A 17,245-nucleotide genomic window follows, 5' to 3' on the forward strand; every position below is an offset into this window, starting at 1 on the left:
TAAGATATAAGGAAATGATATTGACTTCACGTTCGATGTCCCTTTCATGAACTGGGTCTATTGTTTTATAACCAAGTACACAGCTCGTCCCTATAAATATCTCAGTGATCCAGTATGAAACAAGCATACATCAGAGACGTGAGGATTTTGTCTTCCTTGTAGCTCACCAAGAAAGTATGATTTATAACAAGAGCAGCATTGTTATACATTTAAAGCAGGCAGTCTTTGTAGTCAGCAACTTGTGCTGGTAAAATACGAGTACTGCATCCATATTCTCTGTGGTGCTAGCAGGCAGGCTGCAGTTCTAACCCATGCAGCAGGGATAGCAAGGAAACAGGAATGAAGAAGCATGGGATTGCATATCCTCAGCCCAGTCCAGCGTTCTCAAAGCCTTTCACTTTCCCTCCCCAGTTTCTGAGACTTACCTGAAGTTTTGGGAAGGCGATACTGGGACTGACAACAGCTGTACAGACAGCTGTGCTTGCTGGGTCTGAATGTGCTTGTTACCACAGATACCTCCAGTGCTGTTGCATCTTACTAATGTCTACATACACACCCCCTTATCTAAATAATTTCAAACCACTGGCAGTCTTCTACATTAGAAGACAGAAGGAATAACTTTGAGTAAGAACAAATTATAATACTTTCATTCCTCTTTCAGCTCAGTGCTAGATTGTAAACGATCAGATGAGAGTTGCTAATAACTGCCTTTCAACTGCTTAAAAATATTTGTTCTGCTTTTTGGAGAGTTGCTCATGGAATGTGTCTGTATTTATGGAGACCAATTAGGAAAAAACTTTCAACTTCACTGTCATTTCATACTTGGATGCCAAACTAGGAAGGTTAAACTATGCCTATGAAACTGCAATGATTTAAGGTGGAAAAACAATTACTGATTTATTAATAACCTTAATTCAACTGTATGAACAAGAGAACTGAGATACATCATTTCCTTCCAGAGCTCCTTTCTGAACTCTCATGCAGAAAAGGTGATTTGCTCTCATACTGAAAGTTTGTTCTTGCTTGCATCAGCTGGATGTGAGCTCTATATTAAAGGGGCTCCCACAGTACTTCTAGTCTTGGTGGGAGGTTTCAGAGAAGCCTGGGCAGGTAAAGTGCAGAAAAGTACTATAAAGAGTAGCTCACTTACCTAGAAATTTCAGTATAATTCCTTCAGAGTGCCACAAAGCTCAGTCTCTGAAGAAAGAACCTTTCATTTGAAAAAAGACCCAATCTCTCCATGCAAAGTCACTGAGCAACAATGCACCCAGAAAGATCTTGCAGGACAGCTGGCCAAGGCAAATCTGTCCCACACTAATGAGGATGCTGGTGCGCTGCACAGCTGAGTCACCCTTGCCTAGTGATGGTTCTGTGGGCTAATGCCAACAGTGGCATTTAAGCACTGTCTCTTCAAGAACTTCCATTTCTTAGCTTGTGCTCTGGGCCATTTTTACTTTGTGCTACTGAGAAGAAGGGAGGAAAGCGCTGGAAATACTTGAAACTTTTTCTTACTGAGATACGAAGGAAAATACCGCTACTAAGCAACGTTTCACTTTTGTACCCCACCTATGTTTGTCTTCTCTATTTTGACTGTAGGTATCTTTGGAATAAATCCCATCTGCTAATCTGTGTTGACATTTCCTTTTCAAAAAAAAAAAAAAAAAAAGCTTTTTTTTTTTTCCCCACCAGATCTTAAGCAGCATTTTCACTACACACAGCTAGGAATGAAAAAGGTAAAACCATGTTCACACAACATTTGGTCTAGTGGGCATCACACAGGAATTTCCGAGATCGAAGTAGATTCAATGTTTTTCAATATTGTAGTTTTGTTTCACTATAGATGCTGCAATACACACAGGTATCAGTGTGAAACTGGAAACTTAAGGATGGGAGGAAGTAAAGATGTCTTTGCAGAGAAGGCCTGAGGGAGTCTATACTCTCTCAGATGTTGCAGGACTGGAATTCATCCCACCTAACTTTCAGCACTTACACTGCATATGTACCTCTGGTTATTTCAGTATCCTTTATAGTCAAAGGGAGGAAACTGTCATTTCTGCAGTACAGTTCATTGCCCCTGTTTTATGCATCTTCCTCAGGAATTGGGGAAGTTTGTTTTGTTTTGTTTTTCTTCTTACAAAGTGGATCTCAACATGTATTTTACCTAAAAGTTGAGAAAGGGAACAACTAAAACTAAACAGAGAAATCTCATTTCAGTAAGGCATATATCAGCCTTCTTATAATTTGGAAAAATATGAACAGGATGAAGGAATGTAGGTTTTGGAAGAGAAACCATGATAACAACTTACATGTTCAATGCAAGGCTGTTATAGATATGGCTGTGCAGTGATAATGTTAATAAAGAGATAAATAAAGGTGAAAATAAAGATGATAATGGTAATTTCTTTGAGCCTGTTGTTCCCAGTTCCTGGAGGAGAGAGCAGACACCAACAAGGCTTTACCCTGTAATCCAGCATAAACATTGCATTAGGCAGTGCTAGCACCAGGAAATAAGATTTAAGTACTTGTGAGCAACAGAAAAACTAGGAATAGTTATGTAATGTCTGAATGTCACAACTCTCAAAAGTGGGGAAAAAAAAATACCTGCAGAAGCTCAAGGGCATAGAGCTGCCCAGAGGAAAGAAGCTTGTCTACCAACAAGGTATTAACAAATCCAGAGACTCAATTATCGTGCCTGGCAGAAGAAAGAATGTAGCCATTTGCAGCTACGCTATCAGACTGATGACCAATTAGATCCCAGCTGGATTTTGTAGCAGCTGCAAGATATTTCCATCGTCACTGATAAAGCACGTTACTAGTAGAAGTATGACCAAGTGTTGGCAACATACATTCTATATCTTTTGGACACCAAATTTCCATTCCAGCACACTGCTGATGATAAACCAACAAACATGAGTCAATAGCTTGACTTCCTTAGACAATATGCTGGGGGAGGGAGGATGTCAGTACTGCTAAGCAACTTGTAGAGCAATGCACAGGTTTAATCACTGCACAACACAAAAATACTTTTGTGAGAGAAGGCATGGCTCAAGCCAGCATTCAGACAGGGACATATTTCTCAGATATAAGCAGGTTTAGGGAGACATGAATTTAGATCAAAACGGGTAGCCTTTGGAAAATGTGAAAGTACAGGAATCCATTGGCTCCGATAAAACTTCTGCAGAAGGAAGTGGCAGCACCACAAAAATGCTTCAGTACAAACATTAAGATAACAGAGCATAGGTCAGCAGACCCAGGGTGATACAGACACTTAGAGGAAAAGTGAAAGAAATCGTTGGAAAGAAGTTCTTCTCCATTGCCAGAGAATAATAAATAATAAATTCTGAGTTATAAATGATACAGATGGTATCACTGGTGCAGTCAGAAGTCTGCTCTGACATACTCATGTGGGAAAGAGAGTGAGGTGAACTGTCCACCTACCTGACTATCTTTTGTTCACCTTTTGGCAGGATGTTATAAGGCGGGATCTCTGCAGGCAGATGCATGGACCTACAGCACTTCCAATGGGACCTGTACAGAAAAGAAGCTGCAAGAGGGAAGAGTTTGAAGGAGTCTCCAAGAAATCAATATAAGTTCACGTGGCTGTAATGTTAACAGAAATTTCTTCATTTCTCTTACTAAATCTTTAAATAAAGAACCAGTTTTATTTTGCAAGTGTGAACCCTTCAGATTGTATTATGTAGCTAACAATATGTGGGACAAGCTAACCTGTTAGTCTTAAATGGGTGCAGATTTTTTTCTCACTTCCAATATGCAGGTTTCCAAACTTTGGCAGGTGATAGAGATTACAGGTTACATTTTATTGGCTCTTCTCCTTGTTCACTATCTATTGAATTTCTTTAAAAGACAGCTAAAATGCATTAATTACTTCCCTAATATTCCTGTAATTGCTATTACTTTGCCAAAGGGAAGATATGTAATAGGAAGTGGAAGAGGAAGTGATTTTTTTGGACGGGAGAATGGGAAGGGAGGTGTTCATCAGTCACTTCTTCTATTAAGATTTGATCTCAGCTGATAAAGATGTTTAAGGCCCCCTGCTCCTTTAACACATCCCTGTGTTTTCAATATTGGAGCTAGAGAATGAACTGCTGAGCTCTTGGAGAGATTGCATTATCACTGAGCTGCTCTCCTACTTTGACCATCTTTATGTCTTCATAATACTACTGATTTGGGAAGAACTGTCCCTAACTGGCACCAGGAAAAGGGGAGAGGGAGTTTGTCGCACCACTTTTACAAAGATGGAAGTTGGCACTACCTTGCAATGCTGATTTCATTTTTTTCAAAAGGCGATGATGTAGAGCCATTATAGCCCAAGAGGTAACAACCTTCCACAAGAAGTGCTTCTGTCTGTTATGTGATACCTCTCCACTCTGCCCAGGAGGAGGTACCTGGCTCCTCACTAGGAGCATGGCAGCACAGAGGCAGCAGCTCTCACTGCTGCCCCTTGTTTTTTCTCAGCCCTGATGAATGGATGCAGTCTTCACGCTCCGTGTACATACTGCTGGAGGGCTGCTGAATCTCCAGCCCAGAGATGTGTCATTGCAGAACTTGGCACCAGCTCTCTATCTTGCAGTAGATGTCAGATGAAGAAGTGTAGAGTCTGAAGGCTCTGCCAACTGGCTCATAATTGGTCTTTATTACAATTAAAACATTAAACTGGAAAACATAAAATATAGGCTTATCTGGAAGGTTATACCAGTAAAACTCTATTAAACATTAAAAGGAGTCCATTTATTTCTGATAATGATGATTTCCACTGGTGGTGTAAATTCAGCTGATTATTGCTTTCTTGTATCTGTAAAAGCTTCAATACAGTTTTGTATGTGTGCTTCATCAGCTCTACTTGTTTGTTTCAGCAGGCTGCTACATCCTTGTGTTTGGTGAGCTCCTTGGAACAGGAATGGTCTGTATGTACAACTGTGTTTTGCTTACTTAAAAAGTAAATCGTTAAGTAGCACAGTTGTGAAATAATAACAAATAAAAAGGGCAAGCTTTGCAGGCCTTGATCCTCCAGGGCTTTCCTCTCAACCTATATTTGGCTCATGATGTTAGATTATTTGAGACCTCACCTGTGGCCATAAGGAAGCCTTATTAGCCATAAATGAATTTATAGATAACATCTATTTGAGTTGCAATATGAGACTATCAAAAATACTTTAGAAATGCAAGCATATCACAGGACCAGAGCAGTTTTGAAAATCTGACCATACTGGAGGCTTTTGTTTGCTTTATTGATTCATAGTTCTTTTAATATTAGTTTTTACAAATGTTGTAAACCATTCAGGCCCACTATTTTTACTGCACATGTGTACAGAATCCAATATAGCAGACCTTCTTATTGAGAAATATCGGGCACGAGTTAGCAAACAATAAAACCTAAGGGAAGTTGTAATGGCAGGAAGTGGCTGCCCAATATCAGCTAATTCCAAGCCCAATGAGTGACCCTCAGCTGCAGCCCAGATGCTGGTTTTTGAGCTGTGGCTTCAGAGAGGTCAAGAGAATGGTCTCGGGGCACTAAGCTGAGCCCAAAGGCTGCACAGCTCCTTCTGGTGGATTAGTGTGCAGGCTTGGAAAGCATAGTAGCAACCTTGAAAAGAATCCCGAATTGCTATCTGACTCTCACATCTGACAACAGGAGACCTTTTGAAGCTTTTCAGATTTATTTGTTTTAATATCTAGGTATTCATTCCCAAATCAAGCAGTGTGACAATATTCTAGAAATTAATAAACGTGAGAGTGAGGGAGGTTTCTTGGCAAAGTGCTGTGCATACCTATTGCATGGCATAAATAATACATTATGATAATTAATAATGATAAATAATAAATAATGCAGTCAGTTGCAGCACTGGGAACTGTAGATAGACCTACATTTATAAAAGTTGAAATCCTAAGGTGAAGAGATAATGTTTCAAACACTGAGCTGTGGCACACAATCAGTGCACAATTCAGACCTTTTTAGCATTTAGTGAATGGAATTGGTCACTGACCTCATTTTTAGTGCAGGTTTGTCACATCATTGATAGTAACACACCTGCATGCCTTCAAGAGTCACATTTACATGTGTGCAAATCAATTCCAGTGGTCTAAACAGCTCCCATGAAACAGGAGCAGGCATGCGGTGGCACCAACAGCCATATGCACCCTTAGAAGTAGGGGCACAGAAAGAGAGGGCTAATGTAGCTGAAAAGCAGCTGCAGAGCCTTTGCAAATTTTTGCTTATGTAAAATGCACTTAATATTTACCTTTGTTTACCATCCATAGCCCTTTATTGCCACCCCTCTTTCACTTGAACTAATCTATCAGTTCAGCTTATTCACACCCATTCTAATAGAGAGCGGGAGAGCTGATTGACAGTTCATTGAACCAGATACTTCTTAAGGGAAAAATTGAAGAGGTTAATTATAATATCTCTTACTGCTTTAGTATTTCGGAGTGCCACAGTGTAAATATAATGTGAGCCTAGAATGGGAACCAATATTTTCCTGACACCTCCCCAAGCAGGCACTCCAGATTTTATGATGCTGAAGAGTCAGAGAATTCAGATCCCATTCCCCTGTATAGCAAAACAGGGACTTTCAAACAGAAAAATAAATTCGTTGGCTTTAACAATATATATTTTTGGTTAACTTAGCAGTTTCAAAAGTCCCTGCTTTCCCATGAATTCAAATGGGAGCTGAATTCTGCTCTGCTGTAGCCTGTCACGTTGGCAATCTGTAAGTCATTTATTTATTATTTTTTACTGTAAGTGCAGCACCTTTTTCAGCTATTTGATATTTTGGTCAATTATATATAGTGGTTAGGATGGCTTTTGTATTCCAAGGCTATTTCATTTAAAGATACATTGCTTGGGTCTCCATTCAGCCAAGTACTTAGGCAGTTACCCAAAGTTCATCACCATCAACACTGAGTCATCTGTTTTAAATTAGGCACTCTAGCTGAACCAGGCCCTTAATTAGGCAAGTAGTTTTAAGGAGCCCTTTGCCTTTTGTCACGAAGCATAACCCGCCCTCATCAATGGAAAGTTTTTTGAGTGCAGACTTTGTCCCCAAGTATTTCCAAGGTACAGATCTCCCCAGTGATGCTGTTTTATGATGTGTTTTTATCACTCTGTCTCTAATGTCTTTCACCGTACAGGAAGAACAGAAATGAAAAGAAAAACACAGAGACAGGAAAGGTGGCAATTTAGGGACTGCACGTCTGTGCGACAGGCATCCTCAGGGATAAGAAAGAAAAACATTTAGAAAATTCTGTACAACCATTGCTCGACTACAAGACCACCCCACTGCAGATAAGAAATGAGAAATTTTGAGGGCTACTGAGCACTGACTCTTCACAGTGGATCAACACTCAGAGTTATTTAGCACAGGTGTTTCTGTAATTGTGACACATTGATACAATTCTCTGCTCACTGGCCCTCAAGCACCTCTTTCCCACCTGTGTGGTGGTCTGTTATTAGTATGCCGGGGGTGTAATAAAAAGTGTATTGTTAGCTGGGCTGTGTCAAACTCCGCATTTTCCTCATCTTCTGTATACTTTCTCTTTGTGTGGGTATTTCTTTGTGCATTTGTAGCATACACATGTGGAGAGGAGAGGAGAGGAGAGGAGAGGAGAGGAGAGGAGAGGAGAGGAGAAAATCAAAGATTTTAAATTTGTAGGAGAAACTCATAAATCTGTGCTGCCAATCCACACCTTTAAGAAAAGCCTACTTCATGAAGATTACTTCATATCCGACACAGAAGTAACAAACATCAAACTGAATGCATGTTGAGAACATTCGACTGATTCCGTTTGATTATGTTAATCAATTAGGTATGCCAGGAGAAAATGGAGGTTGGCACCAGTGTCACCAAGGGGACATTCCTAGGGATTAAGGTTTCCTGCTTCTGCTCCAGCCCTGAAGAGAGGTCAGTGCCCCCTCTGTAGGGGCAGCTGGTCGGATATTTTGTGCCCTCTGATGCAGGTCTGGTGGTCAAAACTTGAATGAAGCACTCGTACCCATCTCCCAGATGGGAGAAGGCAGAGCTACCAGAGCAAGCTCTGCAGGAGGTGGCTTGGCTTGGCCAGCAGCAGCCCTGCAAGCAGCCAGCTCTTGGCTTGGATAGCCCATACCCAGCCCTGCTGCCACATGCCACCCCCAGTGCTCCTGGGGCTGCTCTTGCTCCTCACAGCACCGCTGTGGGTGTCCCTACAATCCTGGCACAGTTAATCTACCACCTGATTCATTGCCTTGTGAATAAAGAGCTGGCTGAATTATAATGCCATCTTTATAAAGCAGGATTTTCTCTCTTTTTGCTCTTTTTATAGTATGGGAGTGACACATTTGTTTAATTTCTCTTACGCATAGGAGTCTTAGCCTACTGCACTCAAGTTTCTAATTCTTTCCCCATCCCTACCTATGAATCATAAGATTTTTCACCTCTTGTTCCACTTACGCATAACACACAGCTGGAATATTCCTTCATTTACACTGTTTGCACATCTTTAAGAAGTCCTGCCTATGCTAGCGAGCCAAGACACATGTCCCACACAGATGTTAGAGCTCTTAAGACCCGAAGAGAATGTGCCTGAGAAAATATAAGAGCAGGGCAAGGGAAGAGGCAATCTCTCTTCCCTTCACTCCTAAGGATAATAGCAGCAAGTATAGCAGCATAAAATTAAAACCAAAGCCAACATGCAGGAAAAATACAAAGCAGTTATCATTTGACAGATAGACAGGACTGACAAACAGACAGGACAGACATGGGTATGACACAGAAACCATTCTGATAGAGAATATTTATTCTAACATTTCATCATCACCATATCAGTCAGACACTTTGTTGGTGGGGAGAAGAGAAAAATAAAATTTATCTTGCCATTTTTGCTTTACTAGGGAATATGTAACAGTTGGCAGTGTAATACACTTTTTATTTTCATGAGTTATGGATGTGCATGGCCATCCCTAAAAAATTGAAATAAAAACTGTATTACACCACCAAGTCTCATATATTATATTTATACCATACCAGAGGAGGTGTCTGCAGAGCAACTATAGATATAAACTTTTATTATATCTATAGTTTCTCATGTTATTAGTATAGTTGTGAAAATAATAGGATTTACTGAAGGTTGTTATTCCCCCCAGCATCACTGATGTGGTATAAACAATATATTGACCTTTTGGATATAGTTGAACCATTGCAATGGATTTGAAAACATGGCCACCTGACATGAATAGCCTGAGCTCTTGTCCCCAGTTTAAGGTAATGGGCTGCTCATGCCTTTGCAATGCAATATTCGGGTTAGGCTCATAATATATATCCCAGTGCTACCAACAATGTTTCCCTTTTCTTCTGCTCTGTGTGTGGGGACCACTAACCAAACTCCAGCCCATTAAACAAATACAGAGAGGGCACGAACAATCTGCAACAGCCTGTAGTACGGTGTAGTGCTCCATCCCCATGCTTAGGGTCCTACAGAAGAGTGATTTGTTACTGATAAAGGTAGAGCCCAAGGACCTCGTTAAGCCCATTGGAAGTGCTTTCCAGGTTTTCCAGATGGTGTTCATGCTTCTTGACATATTTCTCAGCTTCTTCCCCGAGGCAAAACCTTTCCCCTGTGGGGTGTATTGGCTACTCCCTTTTTATTAGCCCTACAGAGAATAAATAACGGAACAGCAGGTAGGAACAAACACCTACTCAGCCCTGCCATGGGGATCCTAAGGCTCTCAGTGTGACAAGATCATGGAGAAGTCACACAGGAGGAGCCTTGGGGCACTGGGTCATCTTTGAGAATGGGCATGATGATAGAAGGCTGTGAGGAACGAAGCTGCCACAGCTGGTCACTGTAATATAGGTGTCTGCTGCCTTGCACGTATCACAAAAAACCTGTCTCTGACAAGTGAAATTTGTTTCCCATAGATGCACAGAGGTACCTGCTCAGGTTTTCTGAGATCTGAGGCACATGAAAAGCCAGAAGCACCTGTTTACTGATGGGAAATGCCATTAGAAATGGGTCTGGGAGAGTAGCATATTTATAGCCTTACATGGCACCATATGGTGCGTGGTAGCAGAAATCTTCAATTGAGATAGATGAACTAATGCAAATTTCAGCTTAGCATCAATTTATTACTATTATTATTTAGCAATCATTTTGTTTGGTTTGCTCTCCTTGTCTCTGAGAGCTCAGGCTGACTTGGATGTATCCTGCTCCTCATTTTCTGCAGAAGGCAGCAGGGGCACATAGCTTTAATTGTTTAAATAAGCCTATCTCTGTTGGAAGAAGGGGAGGGGAGACTGGGGAAGAAAGGATATGCCTGGGGATGGACAGGTTGAGAAACTGAAGTCAAAAGGACACAGAGCTCTGGCTCTTAGGATGGGAAAAGCAGCCCTCAGAAATTTGAGGTCAGCAAGTCCAAAGGCAAAACTGTTTTCTTTTCAATCAAGCTTAATTGTTTACATTAATACATGAACTTCTGCACAGTGGTTTAACCCACCATTTTAACAGATCTCTAAAGGAAATTTTTCTAAAACCTTTTCTTTTTGGCAAGGGTTCTTCTGTGCCTGTGTCTGTAAATTACATTTGGGTTTATAAAAGGCTGATGTAGTGCTTTGAAAATGCAGCAGTTCCTATGCTATTAATTCACATACAACCCAATGCGGAAGATTCTTAATTTCCTACTCTATTGCCATTTCCCTCTCCCTTGATTTAAAACCAGTGCAGCTCACCTCCAGTTCTTTTCTACATCTGCTACAAGTTCAGTCCTCACCAAAGTGACCATAGGTCCCAGCCTCTTAGATTGTACCAGGTCTGGCTGGTATGCCTCTATGCTGTCACAGTTTAAAGATTTGATAATTCCTAATAACACGAGATCTTCTAAACTAGCCATTCTACATTCACCTTTCCACCTTTCTTTGTACTCTAGATCAAGAGGCACCAGCTGATTAGGATGGAGAATGACCTTGTATATCCTGGTGGGACCATATTTGTTGGTCGGAAAGAAGAGCATGAGGAAGACTCATAGTAGAGAAGTAATGGCCTTAAGTTGCATCAGGGGAGGTTCAGGTTGAATATTTGAAAAAAATTTCTTCTCAGAAAGAGCAGTGATGCAGTGGCACAGGCTGCCAAGGGAGGCGGTGCAGCCGCTGTCCCTGAAAGGTGTTCAAGAACTGTGTAGATGTGGCACTGAGGGATGTGGTCAGTGGGCACAGTGGGATGGGTCAAAGGTTCGATTAGATGGACTTTTTAGTCTTTTCCAAACAATGACTCTATGACTCTATATCTCTGCAGCAGTACCTGCAATGGCCCCAGGCTTCTTTGGTGAGCATCCTTCAAAATACTCCAAAATCTTCCAAAATCTGAAGCTACCAGTCTGTTCTTACACTGCATGCCCATTGCAAGCCACATGCCAAAATGCAAAGGTTGTTCTTTCATTAATCTGCTAAGGCAACTAGTGGCTCACTGAGAGGCCTATGTAGTGATTGTAGTTTTGCTGATTTATTAAGTGCCAATGGTGTTTTAATACTGTGTGTGTTTCAGAAATAAAGACAGTCACTGCCCTGAAGGCTTACAGTCTGAAAGACAGATACATACAATACACAACTCCCTATGGATACTCTGAAGAATGATTTTTTTTTTTATTAAAGAGCTATTCAGATTTAATTTGCTTCCTTAATGTGATATTGGAACAGTGAAGGGTTCAGTGTCAGCCAGCTGATACTACTCCTGCGCTGGGCTGCAGAGACTGCAAGAGGAGGATCAGTGCATTGAGAGTGAGAAGACTCAGCAAGAGCTTTTGGACTGTGGGCAGATGGAATCCTTGGGACAGATTAAGTTGGTAAAAGGGAGCAAAACTCACCCAGCCCCTGCAATCCAGAGAATGCCTGCGCTGCCAAAGAGCAGTAATCTGGGGGTGATAGCTTCAAGAAGTCTCCAATCCAGACAGCTATGCCTGCACATGCAGACGGGTATCTGCACAGACGTGAGCTTTTGCCACCCTCTGTAGAAAATAAACCAACCTGGAGAGCCAGGATTTCAAGGGGCTGGCAATATCTTCTGCAGAGTATGCATGGGCTCCTCCACCACGGTGGGCATGGAGGAGCGCGCCACTCATTTTCCTTGATTACGCCCAGGGACTCAAACTCTCAAAGTGGGAGAGCTATGGGGGTGAGGCGTTAGTCCTCATTCCTTCACTTAAACTGGTGCCAAAATCAATTCTGAAGAATTATCTCAAAGTTGCTTTCAACTCGATCCGGGTGTTTCTTTACTGCTAGAATATCACCTCGTACACTGGAATCGTTATTACATCACACTAATCTAATTTAAATGCATTTTTACTGTACTTGGTTTAATGAATGTGGAATGTGTCACTATGAAATTGCACCATTAATTTGATAAATAGGACTTGAAGGTATAATTTTTTCCAGCATTGCAGACTAATGAAGCTAAAATACATATATAATAAGAAGTGTAAATAATAAATTATTCTTAGGAGCAAAAAAATTAATTAGATCTTACCACAAATTGCATCTCAATGTCAAAGTTTTTATACACTACTGACTTTCAAACTAGTTGGAACATGACTGTGATCCTTGGAAAGTTTCTCAAGTAATTACTGTATGTACACATATTTAGGAATATACCTTAAGAAACAACTTCAGTTCACTGCGATCTTCCAAATGCATCTTTCTCATATTCCCTGCTGTTACCTCTGAATTTTAATAGCATTTAGAGGAATTCCTGTTATTATTTGTTCTAAATTTCAGTATTTTATTTATTCTTTAAGACTCAGGGAAACTTTTCTTAAAATTTATGGCACTGATGAGAGAGCAAAATTAGGACATACTGCATGCAAATTCTCTGCAGAAGCAACCGTCCCCCTGCAGCTAGCTAGCTGCTTCTGCTGCTGAAATCAATGGGAGTTTTCACCACCAACTTCAAGAGGAGAAGAGACTACTGCACAAAGCACACTACTTTTCACCGGTAATGGAAATGTCACAGCAGTGCCATTCAGGAAGGAAACCAAGTGGAGGAAAATTAAAGAGGAAACTCCAGTCTTGTGCAGTTTAGTTGCTGATAGCTCATCTCGCTCAGCCTGCTGCACCCTCAGCTGGTTACACAGTGCTGCCTGGTTTAGCATTCTCTGCTTCTTTGTCATTTCTTATTGAGCCCACAAAGAAAGGTTTTATCTCACTCCTTTGGAAAAGAAAGCACCTAGAGATTGAAGAGATCAGGTGGCATTTCACCTCTAGTTTTCTTCATTCCCAGCAGGAGAGCTTTGAAGGCTTGGCAGAGCCAACTATTCTCTGACTATTCTATAGCTAGTCAAAGGACCATTGGCCAAAATATCATCTTTAAGCTAATTTTCTCTTCCTGGTCTGTAGTTTAACAACCAACATTTTTACTTTCTGTTGCTTGATTTGCAGCCAAAATTCTGACGTGTTATCAGTTTTGTTGCCAGAAAATGCATTAAGCCTTTCTAAGGGGTAAACATAATGATCTTCATTAGACCTTCCAAATGAACCCACCTCCCACTTCTTCAGGTGGAGAAAGGCATTGACAAGGAACAAGCTGAAGTGTCTTACAGCTACTTACTCCTTGCAAGCAGCAGGGAGAGGTGAGTGGCAGCTCTTAAAGAAGGAAAAAAGTTAGATAAACATGAAAGGTTTGTAAGATTTCCTTTCTTAATGGCAAAGTTTTCCAGCAATAAATCACAATTCAGTCAATGCCATTAGTTTTGGGGGCATTATATCTCCTCATTAAAGTGCATAAACAATTATATTTATTGAAGGTAATGTACTGTGTAGTGCATTATAACGATACTCATTAACATATGTAATCATCATTTGAATGGGCTTTACTACAATGTAAACTGATAATGGCATGATTACCCACTGGGTTATTAACTTTTCAGTCTTAAGATAATAAAAGGTGATACAAGAAACAGAAAGTACACGTGTCTTGCCCTTCACGTATGATTTATGTGTTTCACTGTGGAGCTATGAACACAGGTACCCATCATAGGGGAGACTGGCTCTTTATTGCACATTGTATTTGACAGAATAATAAATGTAGCTGAATGGTGCTTGGGTGGGCGTCTGGGGAAAAAAAGTCCTGCGAATAAGGCAGCCGCTGCTCCAGACTGCAAGATCCAGCAATGGAAATAATTTTGTCTGTCTCTCTGTCTCACTGGCACTCTGTGGCTTACAGATCTTCATATGCTCTGCCAGACTCAAGCAGATTAAGGGAAAAAAAATCCATCTTCTTTATATGGTTTTTCTCTTCCCCCCTTCTCAGCCCACTGCACGCTTCTCTGTGCCTAGGTTATAATCACTGGTTATAAGAAAATGAAGGGACGTGCTATGCTAAGGTACCTATGTGCTAGGTATTCATAATATGCTAAGCGTATGCCTGTATCAAACAGATGGTTTCAAGTATTGAAATGCAGCTTAGCTGCAGTATCAGAGAATAGATTTATCAGTTTGCTGGAGCTTCTCTTCTATAAAATGCCTATTTGGAGGCATCAGAGGTATTATAAATACAGCTTATTTGTGTAATTTATCAGCCCTCTCCGGGGTTTGTCTCTATGGAATCTTAGTGCCTTAATTTTAATGAATGAATCTGAGTTTGTTTTAGGAGGGGATGAGTTAAGAAATATTAAAATAAAAAAGGCTTACAAGCAGCCTCTCAAAAAAGCAACAGTCATCAGCAGACAGGGCTTCTCCAACGTTAGGCGGCATATATATGCTACAGTGAAAAATGATGCACAGGTCTGCCATGCCTACGGTAAATTGAAATGCATGGTATAAGCCTGATGAGATGTTGTAGTGGTACCAGGACTCATTTCTCTGCTCTACTCTGACTTGTGGACAGGGTACAAATATGTAAACAGATGATAGGAGCCTGCCATCATGGCATGCCAATGCAGAATTGTGTGGAGCCAGTGACTGGAGAGTTCCCAAGTGGCAGAGGAGCAGTATGATAGGTCTGAGCCAAAGTTTTGACTGTTTGTGTTGTAAAAGGTGAAACAAGGACAAGAACGGGGGTGGCCAGAGCACCATCTGGGTCCAGCTGCTTTGCCCACTGTTGGACCACATGCAACCAGGTGTACAGCTCTGCAACTGCTACCAGCCAAGTTAGCAGCCAAACTGACCTGGCTATGAAGACACAGACGTGACATAAAAATCCATGCCCAGCAAAAAAAACCCTGAGTTTGGTGGCAGATATGACCAAGCAAAGTGAAAGAGGGGAACACCACTGAAGAAGAGTTAATTCTGCCATTAAATCACACTTGTATTAATACAGTCATATCTTCCTTTGGAAATGGTTTGAAACTTCTATTAGCTTGGCATTCCTTTAAGGAGTCCTCCGTCGGTTCCTGGCCCTTGAAGAGGCTAAATATCTGCACTATCATCTCTCCATGGACTTCTAGAAAGCTCTGGGATGGTTTATGGTTTTCCATTAGCCAAGGGTCTAATAGAGTCCTGAGATCCGTTAAGTGGGAAATTCTTCTCATGGAAAGCAATATACTGTAATTCTTTGCTAAAATCAGAGCCTGAACAAGAAATCTGAGCTTGTTGTAAAGACCAAGGTGCGGTAAGTTTGTGCAGGAAATCTAAATCTCATTCTGATACTGCAAAAGACAATGCTAGTGGTCTGTAAACTGCTCAGGGGCTAAGTAGGATGAGTACAGCCTTCTCTGCTCTGGTAACTGCACTTTTCCAGATCACCTGTACTCATTTAGGGAATCAGTGAGGGCTGTGAACCTTGCACTGCTCTGACCTCCCTATGGCTTGGGCAGATTTCTGCTGCAGCAGTGCTACAAAGGGCAGACGTGAATCAAACCTACTGTTCTTTCCTGGCCATGCTAACTTGACTTACTCTTATGGCTGAACTGTTCCTACAGCCTATGAAAATCCACAATGAAAAATACAAAATAGGAGATATACAGAACATGATGCTAAAATGGCTGCTTTGTCAGTTCCAGATGATAACAACATTTATTCCCACAGTCTTTCTTTTCTTATTTCTTCTGTTCAGGTAAAGACAAAATTAGAGATGAAAATCATTGTACTTGGCAGCATTTACAACAGCTTGGAATTTTAAAGGTCTCAGCAAGGCATCAGCCACTATTGTGGGTTTTCAAATGCTTCACCGTTCAGGCACTACTACATGAAAACTACGTATGGTTTAAAAGGATAACTCTTAAAGAAGGGAAACTGGGAAGATTTATTACATACCATGCAGAAGTTTGACAGACTTTCAGTGCTACCATCTCTCTGCTGGTACAGGAATGTTAACAGATTTTGAAGGTCTCATCCTCCCCAAGGAGGTTTGCTCAGCCCACTGGAGAGGAGGAAACACCCGGCATTGCTCTGGAGGGATTTCTGCTGCTTAACTTTCACAGCAGGCCAATGGCTCTGGGGACAGAAGGAGCAAAACTCCCTGCAGCTAGTGCAGCAGTTGTGCTGATAGAGTCACTTGGAATGGGTGTGGGAATCCAAACTGAGGAAGGGACTGACTCTTGGGAGAGCTTTGTGGCACTGAGGGAAGTGCAAATACTGAATTTACTCGGCTCACCAAAGCACAACATGGGCAACCATTTACTGATGAGGAATATCTGCATCAGACTGGCATCTGGTCATGCCCTCAGATAGGTGTGTAGCCCTTTGTTGCAGGGAATTACTTACTGTCAAGCAACTTGAGGATTGTAGTTAATCCAGGGAAAAGTTGCAAATGAAGGAAGGGAAGATCTCATGACAGTTTCCACTAAGGAGATATTTTCTTTCCCTTTGTGCCGTTGTTCCTCTTGTTTTCAAAGTCTCAACACAAATCTAAGAGCTCTGCATGAAAGGTACAGTAGTGTGGGTATAATTACCACAGCTGCCACAGATGGCTCATTTTAACAAGAGACCCTAGGTAAACCTAGTTGTTTAGCCTGCAGCATAAACAAAAAAATATTCTACTTAAACAAGTGGATCTGGGTCTGCAGAGGTGAATCTCACATCTGCCTTGCTAAGTTTGTCATTAAGGAAGTGCAAAAGACGTGGATGGGACATGGGTCAGCTCAGAGTTCAGTTCTAATGTGTGCCTCTGTAGTCTCTGAGGAGGAGGTTGGGGTGTTGAGATGCACCTTGGCCTTGAGATGTTGTCCCCTAAGAACTGCCTGCAAAATACAAAGCACCATCCAAGCCCATGGGGAAGAAGGGAAGGGAAGGGAAGGGAAGGGAAGGGAAGGGAAGGGAAGGGA

The sequence above is a fragment of the Lagopus leucura genome, unplaced genomic scaffold (assembly GCF_019238085.1).
Source record: "Lagopus leucura isolate 7727_CA_CO unplaced genomic scaffold, USGS_WTPT01 Super-Scaffold_100002, whole genome shotgun sequence".
NCBI lineage: Eukaryota > Metazoa > Chordata > Aves > Galliformes > Phasianidae > Lagopus > Lagopus leucura.